The sequence below is a fragment of the Papio anubis genome, chromosome 4 (genome assembly GCF_008728515.1).
Source record: "Papio anubis isolate 15944 chromosome 4, Panubis1.0, whole genome shotgun sequence".
Taxonomy (NCBI): Eukaryota; Metazoa; Chordata; class Mammalia; order Primates; family Cercopithecidae; genus Papio; species Papio anubis.
Genome location: NC_044979.1, coordinates 33,928,197 through 33,946,762, shown reverse-complemented (window position 1 = coordinate 33,946,762; position 18,566 = coordinate 33,928,197). Strand labels below are relative to the sequence as shown.

Here is an 18,566-nt window from a genome sequence, read left to right as displayed (position 1 = left end):
CCATGGGATTCAAACGGCCCCACCTGAGGACAAAATAAAGTAAAGGGTCAGATTCTGATTCATGTAATACTAAGTATACCAAGGGTTGTTTTTGAAATAAAGCTGATCAGAAATTTGTAATGGGCAAATATGAGTTATTATACTTAAACTATTGTGTATGACTAGGTAGCAAAATATTGATTGCATTAATTGAAGTTAAACTATCAATAAAACAATTTTTAAAAAAAGCTATTTAAGGTTGGGCACAGTGACTCACACCTGTAATGCCTGCACTTTGGGAGGCTGAGGCAGGCGGATCACTTGAGGTCAAGAGTTGGGGACCAGCCTGGCCAACATGGTGAAACTCTGTCTCTACTAAAAATACAAATTATTAGCTGGGCATGGTGGTGCGTGCCTGTAATCACAACTACTTGGGAGGCTGAGGCGGGAGAATTGCTTGAACCCGGGATGCCACAGTTTCAGTGAGCCGAGGTCACGCCACTGCACTCCAGCCTGGGCAACAGAGCGAAACTCCGTCTCAGAAAAAAAAAAAAAAAAAAGACAGAAACTATTTCTTTCTTTCTGTTTCCAAAATGGAAAAGAGAAAACAGTGGAGTGGAGGACCCATGCAGAAGAAAGCCCAGGAGTCTTATTCTCCGTGACTGTAGAGGACAGAGGAAGGACAATTTGTTTCCATTTGTTTTGAAGTCATTGTTTTTAAAGGAGAAGGGGCGTGTTATATGGTGTGGGAGAAAAGGGAGCTGAGGAAGCATCAGGATCACTCAGGAAAATATAGGTGAGACCAGGAACAAGAACATTTATTGTGGTTTCAGTGGGAAAGAATGAGTGAGATAGGGTAGCGAGATTTAGGATTGGCTAGTTGGAATAATTGCGGTGGGCTTTATGACCTGGGGGCTCTTCCTAGTTGTCTAATATCTGCCCTATGGTGATTAGTGCAGGAAATAGTCCCTCAGAGTATAAAAGCTTGATAAAGGAGGTAGTTGGAGGTATCCGCTCTGGATTGGTTGCTTTGCATGTAAAAGGCATGCTTACTGGCAAGGGTAACTCTAGGATTTTGCTAGCTCTGAGGAGGTGGTATGATTCTTCCAGAATAAGCAAGGCCCCAAGATGTCAAAGCATCAATGATACAGAATTAAAAGCATGATTTATACAATCACTTAAATCTCGCTGGCTTATGTTTTCCTGAAATAACTTCTAAATGCAGAAGAGCTCTCTCTGTCTTCATCACCTTCTTAAGAAGAACTTAGGACCTGTCCCAATCTCTTCTTGCTTTGACTAAATATTTCTCAACCTGGACATTTCTCCTGAGTAGTGGAGTGAGATCCAGTCCCACCATTTCTTGGATCTAACATCTAACTTCTCAAATAAATAAAAAGATTTACTAAAACATTGCCATTTTTATTATTTTTTTTTTCTGGCTACTGGGAATAGATACAAAGTAATAAATCAGGCAAGTTACAAATTCATTAGAAACCTTAAAGACATTTTTCTAATTATTATTGCTGAATTTCATTAGACTACATCTAAAGATGGACTTCATCTTTCTCAACACCTTTCTCAATTCCTCTCCTAGGGGTTCTTCTTTATGTCAACCTTCTTCCGTTTCTCTAAATTCTATCTTATCCCAGGTTGACTATTTTAAATTTTCTTTTCCTCTACTTTGACCTAGCTGTGTCTACGAAAGTGCTGCTAGAATGTGAAATAAAAGTAAGCCGTCACCGTGAGGGAATGAATAACCTTCATGAGATACTAAAAGATATTTATTTGTAATACAGAGGAATCAGTAAATTTATCTTCTACCTTGATTTCTTGCAAAGTATTGGAAAATTCTCAGGACTTAGAAACACATGCGTTGTCCTTCAATGTAGATGGATACTACTTGTTTCCAAGGTTAATCTCAGGAGACGGTGGGTATGAACATCACTGGAAGCTTCAAAAGGATGAACCAGAGCTCCTGAAATGATTCTATGAGCTATTGGTAGGGGCTAGAGATGCTTCCAAGAGACACTGCAAGAAACCATCCCTTCTACTGCGGAAGCAAGGAGTGTGAACATACAAATGAGAGCTCAAAGGTGTTTTTAGTATGTCATTAGTCAACCAGCTGTCTAGAAGACTGCGAGTTCAAAGCCTCGAGGAATGATCAAAAAGACATTGTCTAAAAGGCTAAATTCAAAAAACCATTAATTCAGCACATTAATCGAATACTTTCTATTTATCTTTATATCCCCAATATTTAGATGGTATCTGATATATCCTGACAAGACTGATTGAATTAAAATGCACTGGATTGGCAGAACAAAATGCTGAGCAAAGTGAGGTATTTCAGACACATTAAATCTGACTCCAGCCAAGTTTATATTTATATATCCTGCTTATAAATTTTATGACTGTATCTATATGATGCTCCAAAATATCAGTGGCATTAAAACAAACAAACAAACTAACAAACAAAAAACAGAAGGGTCATGCTTGGGGATCTGTAACTAAAGGTGTGTATAGAGTAACCTGAAGAAACGAGTCAGTAGAGTATTTCTTCTGAAGAGGACATTGACAAGAACAAGGCTATTGTTGCTATTGAATATCTCTTCTGAACTTTTCTTGATAGGCCACTCCAAAATATAACACTTGAGTAATTAATTGATGCCCAAGAGTCAATTTTTGAGCCATTGAGAGGTTAGCTCTTTCAGATAAATCATTCTCCTGTATTGGGGAATTATCCTGCTGTGTCATTTGCCATTTAAATGCTTTAAAAGGTAGGGAGTGAGAGTACTGGTGCTACAGTCTGAATGTTGTGTTGTTCCTGTTCAAAATTTATATGTTAAAATCCTAATTCCCAAAGTGATGGTATTAGGAGATGGGATCTTTTGTGAGGTGATTAGTTTATGAGGACAAAGCCCTTGTGAATGGGATTAGTGCCCTTGTAAAATAGGCTAAAGGGATCCTCTTTGCCTCTTCCTACCATATGAGATCACAGCAAGAAATTGATAAAAGGACTGTCACTGGAAACTTAGCCATGCTGGCACCCTGATCTTGGGCATCCCAGCCATCAGAATTGTAAGAAATAAGTTTCTGGTTTTACAAGCTGCCCAGTTTATGGTATTTTGTTGCAGCAGTCCAGGTGGACTAAGATAACTTGGTTGGAGTTTAGGGAAAAAAAAATCATAGAATTCAGCAATAAACTATCAGGCTCTAGCTCATACTCTATAATTTCTAGGAGACCTTCTTTATTTCTCTAATACTTAGCACATTTGCTATGTTTTGGAATGCAAGAAAATATTTTCTACTTAGCACTTAATTATTTTGTTCATGCAAATTTTTTTATTTTCTAACTTAATTATCTATTTGGGTCAGGGACAGCACTTTATTCTGTTTGGCACAGCACCCTCCCACCCTCTATCCCTGCCCCCATACACATAGATACAGGTAAAATCCCACCACCACAAAACATGGCAGGTGCATTTCTATGCTCTCCTTCTACCTCCCCCAACAAAATTTACACACTTCATGCTTCTCACTCAGCTCCCTGAATTGTGCGAAGTTAGCTAGTAGAGAAGCCAGTACTGATTGATTGTTAGGGTTGCCTACAGTTCCAATGAAATGTGCAATTTTATTGCCACATCTTGTTGCAAAATTAATAATTCTGCAAACTTAAATGGTTTTTTTTTTCTTATAAACAGCAATTAAGTAGTCATGTCCCATATCATTGTGCTAAAATTAACTCTATCTCATTCTTATTTTGTATGATCTTGGAAAACAAGAAAAAAAGAAAATTTGCCATCCCTATGTAGAAATAGCTTCTTTTAGGATTATATTATGAAATCAGCTTTGGTTTATATTTTAAGATTGGAACTCAAATTGCTAATGCAAAGTATGGCAAAACAGAAATAATCCTCTGACTTCCATTGAAGAACCAAAAACTCAAACAGGGCTATCTATTCAAGTCTGCAAGACTACAAGTTTCAGAAGCACCAAGGTAACCCATGTATAAAGCAGAAACCAAGATAAGATCCTACAGAAAGGTGACCCTAGGTGGCTGGAAGCCTATACATCTGAGTACGTGTGGGATATTGGAGAGACAGTGGGGTGAGTGTTTGTACATATGTGTGTGTATATGCTGGGGAGTGAAGACTACATAAGAGAGGCTGTTATAGCTTACTAGTTAGCCTCACGGACTCTGGAACTAGCCTGAATGAGTTCAAATTACAGCTTGGTCATTTATTCATTATGTGACTGTGGGCAAAACAAAACCAAAATGGTAACTATGTCTTAAGACTGGTGTCAAGATTACGTGGGTTAATACATGAATAGCACTTAGAACAGTGCCTAGCAAGTGGTGAGCACTCAATAAATATTAGCAACTGTCATTACACCAAATAGAGGAGTGTAATGCATCTAATACAAACTTCATCATTTTTAAAAAGAAGCCTAGATTCACCTGAAGTTTGAAATAGGAGCCATAAAGGATGAGGAACCTGACATTAAATATAATAATTTTAAAATGAGTTTCTCTAAGCCATTGAAAAGATCTGGCAAAGTGTAGTCAGGTTGTTTAGATGGGCTAGACAAATTGCTTCTCTCAAATCTCCACCTACATAAGTGCTTACATCACTAGATGGCAGTGTAAAATACTCAATAATATCTAAATAAATTAATCTATCAGATATTCAAATACTACAAAAATAGAAAAAAGTCCCCAAAAATCACATTAAAATTCTCAGAAATTTTTATTATTAATGTTCCTTAAGTGATTAATGGTGTACTCATTTAGAGCAGAATAATGGATATCTAATGATATACAACACATAGAACAAAATACATTTACAAATATTAAATGTACATAAAGATGATTTTAGTTTACTTTTATTATTCAGTCTGTTGTTTACTATGTTTAGATAATAAAATTCCATTAGCATTATACATGACTTATGAGTTCAAAACAACTTTTTAGTAGCAGCACAGGAAATGTGTGGGTGGGGCAGGGTTGATAAATGGGATCTATGAGAAGAATAATGGTAGGCCTCGCAATCTTTTCATAAGGAATATTTCAAATTTATCATATAAAATGGATTCCTGCAAATATGATGACAAATGGGGGGAAGAATAGAGGACCTACTCCTAACAATGAACAGAATTAAAATAGAATTGGAGAATATTCAGGCATTAGAGAGTATGTACCATGTAATCAAGTTCATATTGATCAAATATCAAGGGAAAAAAACGACATCCAAGGTTTTCCTAGGATGCTTCCATACTCAAATATAGCCACATCGCTAAGGTAGTCTTGCATTATATGCTCAGCTATAGGGCTTAAGACTTCGATGGAAAATGATCATTTTCATAATGTTAAATTCCTTTTATGAGTGTGGATCACATTTACTTGCTACCAGTCAACATTCTGGTCACTTTACTCCAAACTGAACAGCTTGGTTATAGCAGGAATTGGGAGCCATCTTGCCCATCTCCATCAGGTGTATGTGTAGCACGGGGGATCCCAACATCATGGTTGAAGCTCTTTAGATGACTTGTCACACCCAGGCTTCACCCTTTAATTGCCAAGTGAGGTGAAAGGACAGAAAAGGATTGTCACCTTGTGTTTTAGAGTCACTTTGTTCTCTGAGTTTCTAGGTGCTGATGAGAAAGGTAGAGCTGGGAAAGATAAAAAGGATGCCCATGACTAGTCCTTTTATCCCGAGGGTTAACCCAACATTGCTTTTCTCCTTTTGTTCCATGTCAACTGTACAAGAGACTTTAGTAGATGTCTCTCAGTTGGGGTTTATATGATGTTGATTAACCTGAGTCATGAGTTTTTGGGAGAAAGAGCACAGAGGTAAATTGCCATTTTCAGCATATCATATCAGGAGCACAAACTATGGACGTGATTTATCACTGTTGATGTTAATCTTGAACACTTGCCTAAGATAGTGTTTGTCAAGTTTCTTCACTGTGAAGTTACTCTTTCTTCCTTTTTCCATACAGTCCTCTTTGGGAAGAACTTTCTGTGTACCACCCACACTTAAAAATTAGAGAGTTGTGCTTCACCTCCTTGAGGATGAATTATCTACATGGAATAGTTGAAATCCTTCTGCATGGGAGATTGGTTTTTATTTATTCATTCTTTCAATCAATTATTCATTTACTTATGACAATATGAACTCATGAATATGTATTTTATATTTTGAGTTATAAACCAATATTACTTTGTTGCCCAAATTGTTCCATCTTTGGTTACTGAGGACACTTTCAGTTGGTTGGCCATTACCTTGCAAAAAGTTAAATTCCTCAAAAACAAAAAAGGTCTAAAAAACTGTTACAATCAACTAAATGTGATGCAATATTCTGGATGGAATCTTGAAACAGGGAAAGATATTAGGTAAAAGTAAAGGAAATCTGAATAAAGGATGGACTTTAGTTAATATTGATGAATCAATAATGGTCCACTAACAAATGTACCATACTAATGTGAGATATTAATGATAAGAAATACTGGGTATAGGGTTTGTGGGGACTTTTTGTACTACTTTTGCGATTTTTTGGTAAATCTGAATCTATTCTAAAATCAAATGTTGAAAGAAACCATAATGCCTTAGTTTCCACTCAGTAGATTCTTTTAAATAATTTCAACTCTTATTTTAGAGTCTGGGGTACATGTTCGTGGATATATTGCATGATGCTGAGATCTGAGGTACAATTGAACCCATCACCCAGGAAGTAAGCCTAATATCTAACAATTCTGCAACCTTTGCACTCAGCAGAATTTCAAAGAGCTGAAGATCTAATTTGAGCAGAGCTCCTGTCTGCCACAAAGACCTCAAGAGCCAGCTGAGTTCTCACTATAAACTGAAATATTCAAGATCCCTTATTCTAAATTGATTTTCAAACTCTCAAAGGAACTTTTTCTACTTACTAGAAAGTTAATTCAATAATAGTGATCTGAAACTTCTCATGTGCAGACAAGCAACTGATAAGTTAAATTAGGGTCACTGTATATAACTAAACTCTCTCAGAGGACCTAATGCCACTTGAGTGGGTTGGGGCTGCTGTGTAGCTTTGGGGTCATCTTGCATATCACTAATTATCTGTGCTTGAGTCCAGAGGTGGCTGAGCATCTTTAGTCAAATTCACCTTGATAGCCATGTTAATAGTTCCTGGGTGAAGCCCAGACCATAGGCAGGGAACATTATCTCTCCCGTTCTGGAAATGATGACTCTGCATAGCCAGACTCAAATTACACTGACCTTTTTGATATCCATGTCACATCCTACAGTGACAGTCAATTACGTTGCCCAGCTCACTCTAAGGTTTTTTTTAAGCACTGGAAATTAACAACATTTTGTGTGTATTTTATTAAATGTCTGTATTTCTGATTTGTGTCTCCATGCACTGATGTCTATTTCTTGGCCCATTTATTTCTGAATTGACAGCTTTTCCTTTTCTATTCACTTTTCTCTTTGATGCAACACTTAATTTGTGTTAGGAAGAAATAAATAAGTTACTGCTTTTAAGATGGGAAAGACCCAAAATATCTCTGAGATTTGCTGTCTCATGAATGATTGAAAATCAACGTCATACTTAAGGTGTGATCAAAAGACACATAATGCTTTCCAGCCTAAAATATGCATTTGAGATTTGGGGGTAGCTAAAAATATAATTATTATAGTGATAAAATTATTGCTGCTTTCATTCAGTATTTTCAGGAGGAGGCATTTCACTCGGAAAGTCAGGATAGGGGGCTGGGCATGGTGGCTCACAGCTGTAATCCCAGCACTTTGGGAGGCTGAGGTGGGCGGATCACTTCAGGTCAGGAGTTGGAGACCAACCTGGCTGAAATGGGGAAACCCCGTCTCTACTAAAAACACAAAAATGAGCTGGGCATAGTGATGCATGCCTGTAATCACAGCTACTAAGCAGGCTGAGGCAGGAGAATTTCTTGAACCCGGGAGGCAAAGGTTGCCGTGAGCCGAGATTGTGCCACTGCACTCCAGCCTGGGCAACAGAGCAAAACCCTGTCTAAAGAAAAAATAAATAAATAAAAGAAAGAAAGTCAGGGTAGGCTTGCCATCAGAAAAGCCTTCAAAAGGGAAGTACTTGTTTCTCCAAGGGTGAGTCTTTCTGGAAGGGGATTTCATGACAAGTATATTGAAACAGCCATAAAAATCAGGCATCTATCTGGTAAGTTCTCAGGGCCTTCCAGTAAACCACTGGAAGCCTTTCTTCAGAAAACACAGAGGTAACACTCCTTCACTGAAGCAAACATATTCATTTGCTTTTTTGTTTAATTTGTCTTTATTGTTAAAATCATTACTACCATGGAAAAGCATGCATTAGTTACCAATGGTTCAGAATGTTCTTCTGAGTACCTTACAAAGATAACTACATACACCTGTACTGATAGTCTTGCACTCAATATTTCTCAAGGTATAAAATGAGACAGGTGCATCCAGGCAAAGCTCCTGGATGGTAAGAATTATTTTACTTATCCCTCTATTTCCCAACATCCCCAGCATACTGCCTTGTTGGTAAGTGCTTTAGAAATATTTGTTGCATCAAGCCGAATTATAGTGAGAAGAGGCAAAGTGTGTATCATGCCAAATCCCTTAATTCCCCAAATCCACATACTGCCAACAACAAACTGTAAACCAGAACTGCTACAGATATATTTGAACTTCTGTTTAAATTCCTCACTAAGTTAGTGCTTTTAAGTTTAACACTCCAGTCACATTCCTGGCAGGAAGAGAAGCACCGAGAAGGAAAATTAGAGAAGTCTAGTCTAGTGTTCATCTTGGCATTGCCATCTGGCTGCAGAAACCCCAGGGCAAGAGGCATACTGCTTCTCACCCTCAGTTTTCTTACTTGGGTGGTAAAGGGGAAAGAAGGAGCAAAAGCCAACTTTTTCAACTTTTTTATCACTTAAAATATAGAAATCTTACACATAACCATATTTAACTGTCATTTGATGACTTTCTATCATTAGCACCATCTTAATGACCAAACAGCAACTTTCAAAAGAAATGTAGCAGTTACGAATCTTAAAGAGTCCAGAGTCTGATGCTTAGAAAGGAAAGGACATTTGCTAATTGCCCATATTTTAGGTTGCGTGCCTGGTATTTAAGAACCAGCATCATATGAAAACAACACTGGGAGTTCACTGTGGGTTGCCTGGACCATACACTAGCTGGTCCTGGTGATTCTTCTTTTCTCAAACAGGGTAGGAGGCAGCACCCAATTTCAGTTTAATATGGAATTGAAGATTGCTTCTCTGAGTAGGGCTCTGCAACCAAAGAATGGGCCACAATATTTCCCAGCTGCTTAGAATTTTTGTATCAGGCAACTGATAGTCCCAGTAAATGTGTGTAAATATTTAACACTCAAAACCTGGACAGTCTTGGGCCAAACAGCCTATGTATCTCATCTTAATGAAGTTATTTTCTTATATGAATAAAGAGAGATATCCGTGGGCCTCCCTAGTGGAATAAAGACCACACTATGTATGACACAGATTGCCTGACCTGCTGTGCCTCTCCACAGACAGATGGGAGCACCGGGGGGTTTTCAGTGTCTCTGGCTCGTTTGCCCTGGCCTCATCAGTGCTTCCTTTCCCCTACAAATATTATTTAATGAATGTCATGTGATGTTTTGCTTGGCCCCTTCCTCCACCAATAGAAATCTTTAAGGGATCATCTGGCACAAAAATATCACAGAGAGAAGTGTATGGACTTTGGGTTTGAAATGTTTTACTTACTGTTATACATTTATTCATAGATTAGTATTTAAGTTTTCTTAGTCTTAGCTTCCATGATAGCTTACATGATAAATGTACATCATTTATCACAGACTCTGCTACAAAGTATGAACTCAGCCTTTTAGTTCTTTTCCATGATCTTTCCAATGTCTTCCATAATCTCCCATCACACGTACCTTTTAATTCTAAAATTAAGAGGAAAAAATGAAGGAATAAGGGAGAGAATTGAAGGACACTTATCAGATAAAGGACTAGAAGTGGAGAGCAGCAAGGCAAGGAAGCAAATTTGAAAGAAGGGTGGTTTCAGAACAATAGAATAAGACTTCTGGGAAGCTTTTTTTCTGAATTCAGGTATGTTTCGGTATCACCATTAACTCTAGTCCTAAGCAGAGAGCAGCTGCAAATAATTTTTCTATTCTTATTTATTTATCCTCAAATAAAGATTGATAGATATGAGTTATCTACATTTTCAGGTACTTGTGAGGTCTGCCTGGTATTCAAATTGCACCCTAATAGGTACCAAAGGACACAGTAGCACTTCACAATACTGTGGTCTGTGCTTTGGGAAAGCATTACTATTACATATTATAAACCTTCCTGTAAGCTAAGTGGTAGCAGTTCCCAAAGACAGACTATGCTATACAGACGCTGTCGTGATGTGCTTGCATTTATGACCATATGATTTATATTGGGCAATGACAACAGCATCATCATAATCACTATGGAATTCAACTTAGACAGACTTACAACTCTTTAAATGGATACAGTAGCTTTCAAGCTGTCAAGAAAGAGGAATAGTTTATAACAGCAGCATTTTAGCAGGATAAGAAAACAGTCCTGTAAATATCAGAATGAGATTATTAATCTGCTATTAATATGAACTGCAGTGTTTTCTAAGCATGAAAATAAAGCAATTTTCATTTTTGTTTCTCTTTTTTAAGTCAGTCTGACCTCTTGACTTGAAATATTCATTTATAAATAATATGCTCGCGATCAGAAACATAGGGAGATCAGACCAAACTCTGAACCAAAGGAGAAGGGCTCTATTATTATTGGTATTTATCCTCAAAGCTGGACGAATATTGTGATTTTTAAATTATATTAACTTTGCCCCTGCACACCCCAGTCCACAAAGTATAAATTCCTGTTTTATACTTTTCAAGGTGGTTTTATCCTGTTCAAGGAATTTTTATAGTGAGTGCGAAGAACTCTGAAAAGCAGCTTCCAAATGGGAATTGTGGGTCCAAATGGGAGAAAAAAAATTGTCTCTTTCTCCTGAAGCCGGTCTCATATGAAGGTAGATAATCATTGAAAATTATATCTGGAAATTGAATTATATATGGACTTTGCAGTTTATAAAATACTTTCACATATTTCACCTGGGAAGTGCATGTCCATGTGCACTTGAGGGCATTTTAGCTCTCTTGAGCCTCTCTCGAGCCTCTTCAGCCCCAGATTTCTTATCCATTGACTATGTCACAATGCATGAAATTTCCATCCAATTCACTATGGCAAAGTGCAGAAAGTGCTGCATTTGGAATCAGAAGTCATGTGTATATGCCTCATCTTTACCATTTACCTGTTGTATTAGGTTGGTGCAAAAGAATTGCATTTTTGCCAATGACAGCCTAATAGTTTACCATGAGGCAAATGATCTATCTCTGAAGTATTTGTTCATTCCTAAAATAAAATTACCTGAGCTTGATGCTCACGAGAACCACTTTTATCTCTACCATTCTATGATCACATATTCTCTTCCTTTTATTCACACCTAAGTAATGAGTATATCTTACATACTAGCTTTCTATTTTTAAGCCAGGAAGAGAGGCAGCCACAGCAGATGTATTTTAGAATGAAGACTCAAAAGCAAAGGCAGGTTCTAAGGGCGCCTCTTCAAACCAAGAGAAGGACATCAAGGATTTAGAGTTGAGAAAGGAGTCAAGGCAGAACTCCCAAGTATCTGAGGCTTGAAGGGCAGCTGATGTGGCTAAGAGCAGAGGCACGCCTTGCACTAATGTGTAAATAAAAGTACCGCACAATAAGTAACATTAGGAAAGTCTAGGCAAGCCTTATAACAAGTGGCCCAGGAAATATGCCCTGTACACACTTAACACTAGTCATATCATCCAAAAGAAGGTCTTAAATAAGGGACTGGAAGCATCAGTGTAGACCATATGTGCCTACTTTTCAAACTTTATTCATCTCGGAAGACTGCCTGATGGCTGAAAATAAGGATATTCATGGGAATGAAGGAGGATGATTTCTATATTCTTCTTTTTAATTGCTGTATCACTTTATAGTGGCAAGCCTGTTAAAGATCCAGAGGCAATCAGATAAAATGAAAGGCTTGGCAGAAAATTGGAAGAACAATGTAGGAAGAAAGGAATCTGTGTTTACATTGAGAATACTCATTTGAGTAATAAAGATTCACAAAAATGAGAGAGAATTTTAGTATTGTTTTTACTCTTTCTTTAAAAAAAAATGCCTTTGAGATTTTTTTCAAGGCTAGGCTTGAATCTGTAGATTACTTTGGGTAATCTGGACATTTTAACCAGTATTCTGTCTTCCAATCCATGAACATGTGATATCTTTCCATCTATTTATGTCTCCTTAAATTTCCTTCATCAGTGTTTCATAGTTTCTAGTGTACAGATACTTAATCTCCTTGGTCAAGTTTATTCCTAAGTATTTTATTCCTTTTGATATTATTGTGAACAAAACCATTTTCTTAATGTCCTTTTTGGATGGTTTGTGGTTAGTATATAGAAGCACAACCTATTTTTGGGTGTTGATTTTGTATCCTGCAACTTTACTGAATTCATTTATTTGTTCTAACAGGGTTTTTTTTGTAAAGAACATTACTTGCAAGAAAACAATCTTGACCTTGTGGGGTCAAGGTCTTGTGACACATTGTGGTTAAAAACCTTAATTGAGGTGTCATGGCTTAAGCATAAAACTAGTCCTAGAAAGAGTAGTCCATGGTTAATAGAATTTGAAGTCTTGATCTTCTACCAAAAACAAACAAACAAACAAACAAACAAAAAAATCAGCATTCTTTCTGTTACCCAGCACAGACTTCCCTACAGTTATCTTATTCCAGAGAACATCAGAAACATTAAGAGTACAGCATCTGAGTTCAAAGAAAAGTAGATTAAAAGAAATAAAAATATTTCCTAATTTCAATGACCACAGAATATAAATGAGCAAGAGAACAGAGAGAAAATACCCCTGATGTGTTAGATGTATTTACCTTTGACATCATAATGTTTTAAATGACATAATGCATAGAAGGAAAAAATGGATTTCATGATGTTATTACTTTACTGAAGAGGCAATTCTTATCTAAAAAGATCTGATCTGTTGTGATGATTAGTCATTTACTTTTTCCACAAAAAATATTAGTCTTTAAAAAGACCTTAAAATCCACTATACCCCCGACACACTCAGGCACTCATTTAGATGAATCTGAGCAGCCAGGGAGAATAGATGCCAGGTGAGATTGAAGGAGATGCTCCTGGGACTAGGCCTTTTTACTTGGAATCCAGACATCCTTTGTTTTGCTTTTTAAAAAGCGTTTGAAGCCCAGTTTTATTACTTTCCAATGCCATTTCTCTTCCCTGTTTTCTTACATTTTTCTCTTTCTCTTTTTCTCTTCTTATCCTTCTAATTATGATCATTGTTTATAATTTTAAAATTCCTTGTTAATGGAATTTCAATCCCAACAATTCACATTATTTTACTAAAGGCTGAACGTAATAGTTTCTTTTCGAGTTAATTCTATTTTATACTGTTTCCATTTCCAGTGATTCTATCATATCAATCAATGGCAGATTTTTACATTTTTGTAAGAAATTGTCAGGATTTTAAAAAAGATAATATGGTACCTGCTGTGGGGATTTAGAACATTTCGGTTAGTAAGTCAATGAAGTTATCAAAAATAGATCTGAAGAGATTACAGCAACAGCAGCTCTTGAAATAGTGTGAAATTAATCATCTGGGAAATCAGGTAAAGCAAGAAATATCCAGGGAGTCTGCAGTAGGCCTCTAAAGCTTTAGAGATTGATTCCTGGATATTGCAGCCCTTGTGTGCTACTACAAGGAATTCCTGGAAATAGTATTAACCCAAATCCCAGCAGTGCATAAAGAGCCCTGGGTGTAGGCTCTGGACACAGAACAACAGTTTGTGTGGGTAACAGCATAGTATATTATAAGAAGACAAATGTCATATACAAATTTTAGTTGTCTTAATTATAGTCTGCAGCTGTTAGGCAAAGCTAAAAATAATGTAACTGTCACTGTCAAAATGTATTTTTTTCAAAGGGGAATGTCTTTACAAATGGCACTATAGTGAATATAGCTGCTAAATTTAAAGACTCCCAATTTAAAGTGGATGACTAGGTTCTCTCATGCAGTTGGTGAAATTTGTTAAGATCTTCGTTTCTTTCAAGACCAAGAAATATGCTTTCACCATGAATCAAGTGCTCTGAGTGTTCATAGACCTCTATTTAGGTATAGCTTCTCACAGAATTGATAGCATATTTGCTATGAATTTTCCGGCTTCTATTAAAGATTTCCTTCTACTAGGGGACTTTAAGCATATAATGATGTTTTTTTCAATTTTTTTCTTTCAAAATTATAGTGCTATTTGAAAACAACAGGTTAATGAAGAAATAAAGAAAAGTAAAAATTACTGTCTTAATGGTTTTTATTTTAATTGTCAGGTACTTAACTATAGCCTTAGATAATTGTCACAGCAAGATATATAAATGTCCATGAGAAAAATGCCACAGATAATTTCAATTATATAAGACTTCATTATACTCATTTAGTGGAAACTGCAGTATTAATTGGTACATTCAAAAATTCATATAATTATCATTTCTTTTTTGGTATTTAGATTACCATATGTCATTTCTTCTCCTTAAAGTGTAGAAATAGATCTATGCTTTAAAACGTTTTCAACATCAAAAGAATTACTAGTGGTTAGTGGTAAAAAATTCCACTAACCAGGGAGCTTTCTTTTTTCTTTATTTCATTTTAACGATTGTTAGGAGATGATTTGATTTTTTTATTCTGAAATTTTTATATCTCTCAATCAGGTTTTTATTGGACTCCAGTCAATGCCGAACTATTAATATGTGCTTGGTACTTATCATATCATGTTATAGCAACCAAAAGTCACAATAATTGAGCTATTTGAGAGTAACATCTGAATAAACAATTTCATCTTGTATCGTTTAGAAATATAACCAATTCAGAGCTGAAAACCGTAGAAAATTTTTAAAATATGAGATTGTACCTTATTTTATGATAAATTGAATTGTGAAGAAAAGGAGTTTGTCTTTTTAATATTTTAAAATACTATATTTATAAAATGTGTACATTTTTTGGGACAAATCTATAAAATACAGATAAGCAAGCAACATGAAAGTATTCCCCCATATCCTATAATCCTACCCTGTTGGTTTAACACCACAGTCATTAGATCTGTCTGCCTGAGAAATATCTTCCTTTATGTATTTCCAATTTCATGGTTAAAAAACTGTCATGAAAGAGTAGACCAATTTTTAGATAATAAAAATAAATGTCTCTATAGAACTCATCATGATAAAGAAAGACCTATATTTCTCTTGGCTGGCATTGAAGCAGAGAACTATTTTTAATCACAGATTTACTTGGGAGTCCATTAACAAACTAAAATCAATGACCACTTAGGAGTAATCCTAAATACTGTACATTTTAAAATGAAGATGAGAATGGGTCCATGGAAAAATGATTTAGGGGGTCAAACTTTATAAATAAGAATACCAGGGTGGGATTAGAAATGAAGATGTATTGTCTTCAGATTTACTAGAAATGTATGGCCTTTCCAATATCCTAAATGAACTAACACAGAAGCAGAAAACCAAATATTCACAAGCTCTTACTTACAAGTGGTGGCTAAAAAAGAATACACATGGACATAAAAATGGAGAAAGTAGACTCTGGGAACTCCAAAAGGGGAAAGGGTGGGAGGGGAATGAGGGTTGAAAATTTACCTATCGTGTACAATGTAGTATATTTGGGTGATGGGTGCAATAGAAGCCCAACCGCCAGCATTATATATGCAGTACTCATGCAACAAAGAAGGACATATACCCCCTGAATCTAAAATTTAGAAAAAGAAATATATGGCCTTTAAAGAGCAGTTTCAATCATCCCGGACAGGCGAAACAATTAAGTGTCCAGGAGCAGAAGCTTTTAGATTTGTTGAGCATCACGAGATTCAGTTCACTGTGTAATAAAGCTTCCCAAATTTGTTTCCGTAACCTTGTTCTCTGTCTGAGGTACACCCTACTCAGTCATCAGCAAAGTCTCCTGCTGAGAACTTGCACAAGGGATTGTGTCTCAGGCACCAGCTGGTTGTACTGATCTTCCTGGCAAGAGACTCAAGCCTCTATGGACACAGGAAACCTGGGAGCCTGTCTCTCTGCTTCGCGTTAAAAGAAAGTATTCTTTTTTCCTCCCATAACCAACCCAGTTCAAACCCAATCACTTAAGTTCGACTCTGTAAACTGTATAGGTTATGCAATTCAAAATGACACTGGGCCCTAAATAGGAGATATCTAATCCACCTAAGGTATTCTCTGTATAAATACAGAGAAAACTCTAATATTTGGAGTTGAGTTTGTTATAAATGGAAAACAGTTCTTAGAGGGAGCCAGAGATTCTGATGAGAAATCTGACTTCTGACTTCTGTTTTTTTCCAAATCACTACTCTTTCTTTTGTTCTTTTTAATCACAGAATATACTGTAATTCTAGGTAATGATGAAAACCTAAACAAATGACTGTTTATTGAATTCCTACTAAACTCCAGGTACTATGCTAGGCATTTTACATTTTATATTTAATATGTCAAATTCATGTATAAATTTTATATGGTCAAAATTTGTAATAATAGGAGAAAGAGAAATTCAGGATTGGAAAGAAAGATGTCGATGAGAAAAACTCATGGTTTTGCACTACAGCTTTAGAGGAAGGGAGCTGAGTCAAAACCCACCAGCATGGTCCCGTCTGAATGGGAAAGAAGGTCAGCTGTTGAATCCTACTAAAAGAACCTACTGAGCTTCACTCTTCTCTGGCTAAAATTATATAAATAGAAACACAGGTATGACTTTTCTTTATGGGATTCTCCCTAAAGATGCCCTAAGACTCTTCCTTTCTGGAATATGAGGAGATAAGAAAAAAATGGTGGATATCGTTATTATTATTTAATAAATGTGAAATATTATGATGGAGAAAAATTAGGAAATTTGCCCAAGGCACAACTTCTCATTATTGGGGAATATAAATCAGTATACTTGTCCAGACTTAATTAGTGAGCTTCCTTAAATCATTCCAAATACTATTGTAGTCCTCTTTACACTGAATGTTGATTAAATATATGCAAATCTGTTGCCTTTCCTAAGTTTTGAACTACTTTACTAAATGTGTTCATTTTTATGTTCCTCTCACCCCCTGTTGTACTTAGTACTGTTCACCCATCCTTTCAATCAATATTTACTGAGTTGTGTGGCACTGTGCAAGGTATAGTCTCTGTCTCATGGAATGTTGAATGTAGTTGGTGCTACAGCCAATAATAAATGCCAACAATAATTGTTATAAAACCACATTTGTAATTAGGACAAAGCATGACAACCAGTTTTTGACTACGAGTATAATTGCACACCTCTTCTCTCCTTATGGTGAAATTCTCAAATAATTATTAGCAAAAGGAAGGTCTGAAGTGAGATCTCTGATGCAAGCTTAGACTTGCTATCAGAGAGAGTGCTGGGTGGTGGACCAGGACCACCAGGCATCCTTGGATGCCTTTTAGCCTGGCAAGCTTCTGCATTTGTCCATTATCAGTCTGTTTATAAGGTCTCAGATGAGGAGAAACACGTCAAGAATAGTATCAGTGATACTTTTATTAGATTTTAAAAATAGTTCCTGGACAAATAAATTTTGAAAAAAAAGTTAATGAAGGTTTTTCATCTTTTCCCATTATCTAATGTCCTTCGTGGGCCTTACAAATGTCTAGTGATAGAAACATCTGTGATAAAATTGAAGATAATGATAATCTAGTCATTCTATTTGCTGAAATTGATAAGAATTTAATTCTTTTTACATTTAAAATATGTATAATTCTGTATTATAACAGCAACACATTTTTCTATTATAAAAATCAAACATATCAGAACTTTATTTCTGGAGACACTTTTGGTTTTCACAGTTTAGGGTGGTAGGTGGTTTTACTGGCATATATTAGAGGCCAAGGATGCTGGAAATCACTCTACAAAGTACAGGATGGCTGCCTACAGCAAATAATTACTCAGTCCCAAATATCAAGAGAACCAATGTTGAGAAACAGCTCTATACAATGTTCTGTAACCTGCTTTTTTACTCTAAATGTCTATACATACAGATCTATTTCATCACTTAAGCAATGGCATAGTATTTGCTTTTACCATTTGAATTTTCCATAATGTATTTTTATTTTACATTATGATCTGTTTCAAACATAGTACATGTACTCATATAATCATCATCCATATAACATTTTAGTTATTTTTAATGAAAATATTATAGATATAGCTGTAGAGTCTCCTGCCATCTAATCATCCTCTCACTCTGATTCAAAAGTCAATCTCTATCCAGAAGCAGTTATGTTTCCTGTACATCTATATATTGTGCTTTTGCTGCACATGTATTAATCCAGAAATAATACAGTATTGATTTTTATGCATTTAGAAGTCACATGAATAACAAACAGTATGTACCCTTTAGCAACTTGCTTTTTTTCTAACA

At 36.0% G+C, this 18,566-nt stretch overlaps 1 long non-coding RNA gene across 18 annotated transcripts in view; it reads left to right on the top strand.

Annotated features, from left to right (window-relative positions):
• LOC116274474 overlaps positions 1–18,566 on the top strand; it is a 138,086-nt gene that overhangs the window by 67,943 nt on the left and 51,577 nt on the right. For 2 of the 18 annotated variants that reach the window (XR_004183135.1, XR_004183130.1), the window contains exon 7: positions 16,681–16,887. The exons of 10 other annotated variants lie outside the window; for them this stretch is intronic. This is a non-coding gene — a long non-coding RNA (uncharacterized LOC116274474). 6 more of the 18 variants (XR_004183133.1, XR_004183143.1, XR_004183144.1 and 3 more) reach the window with 6 other exon arrangements.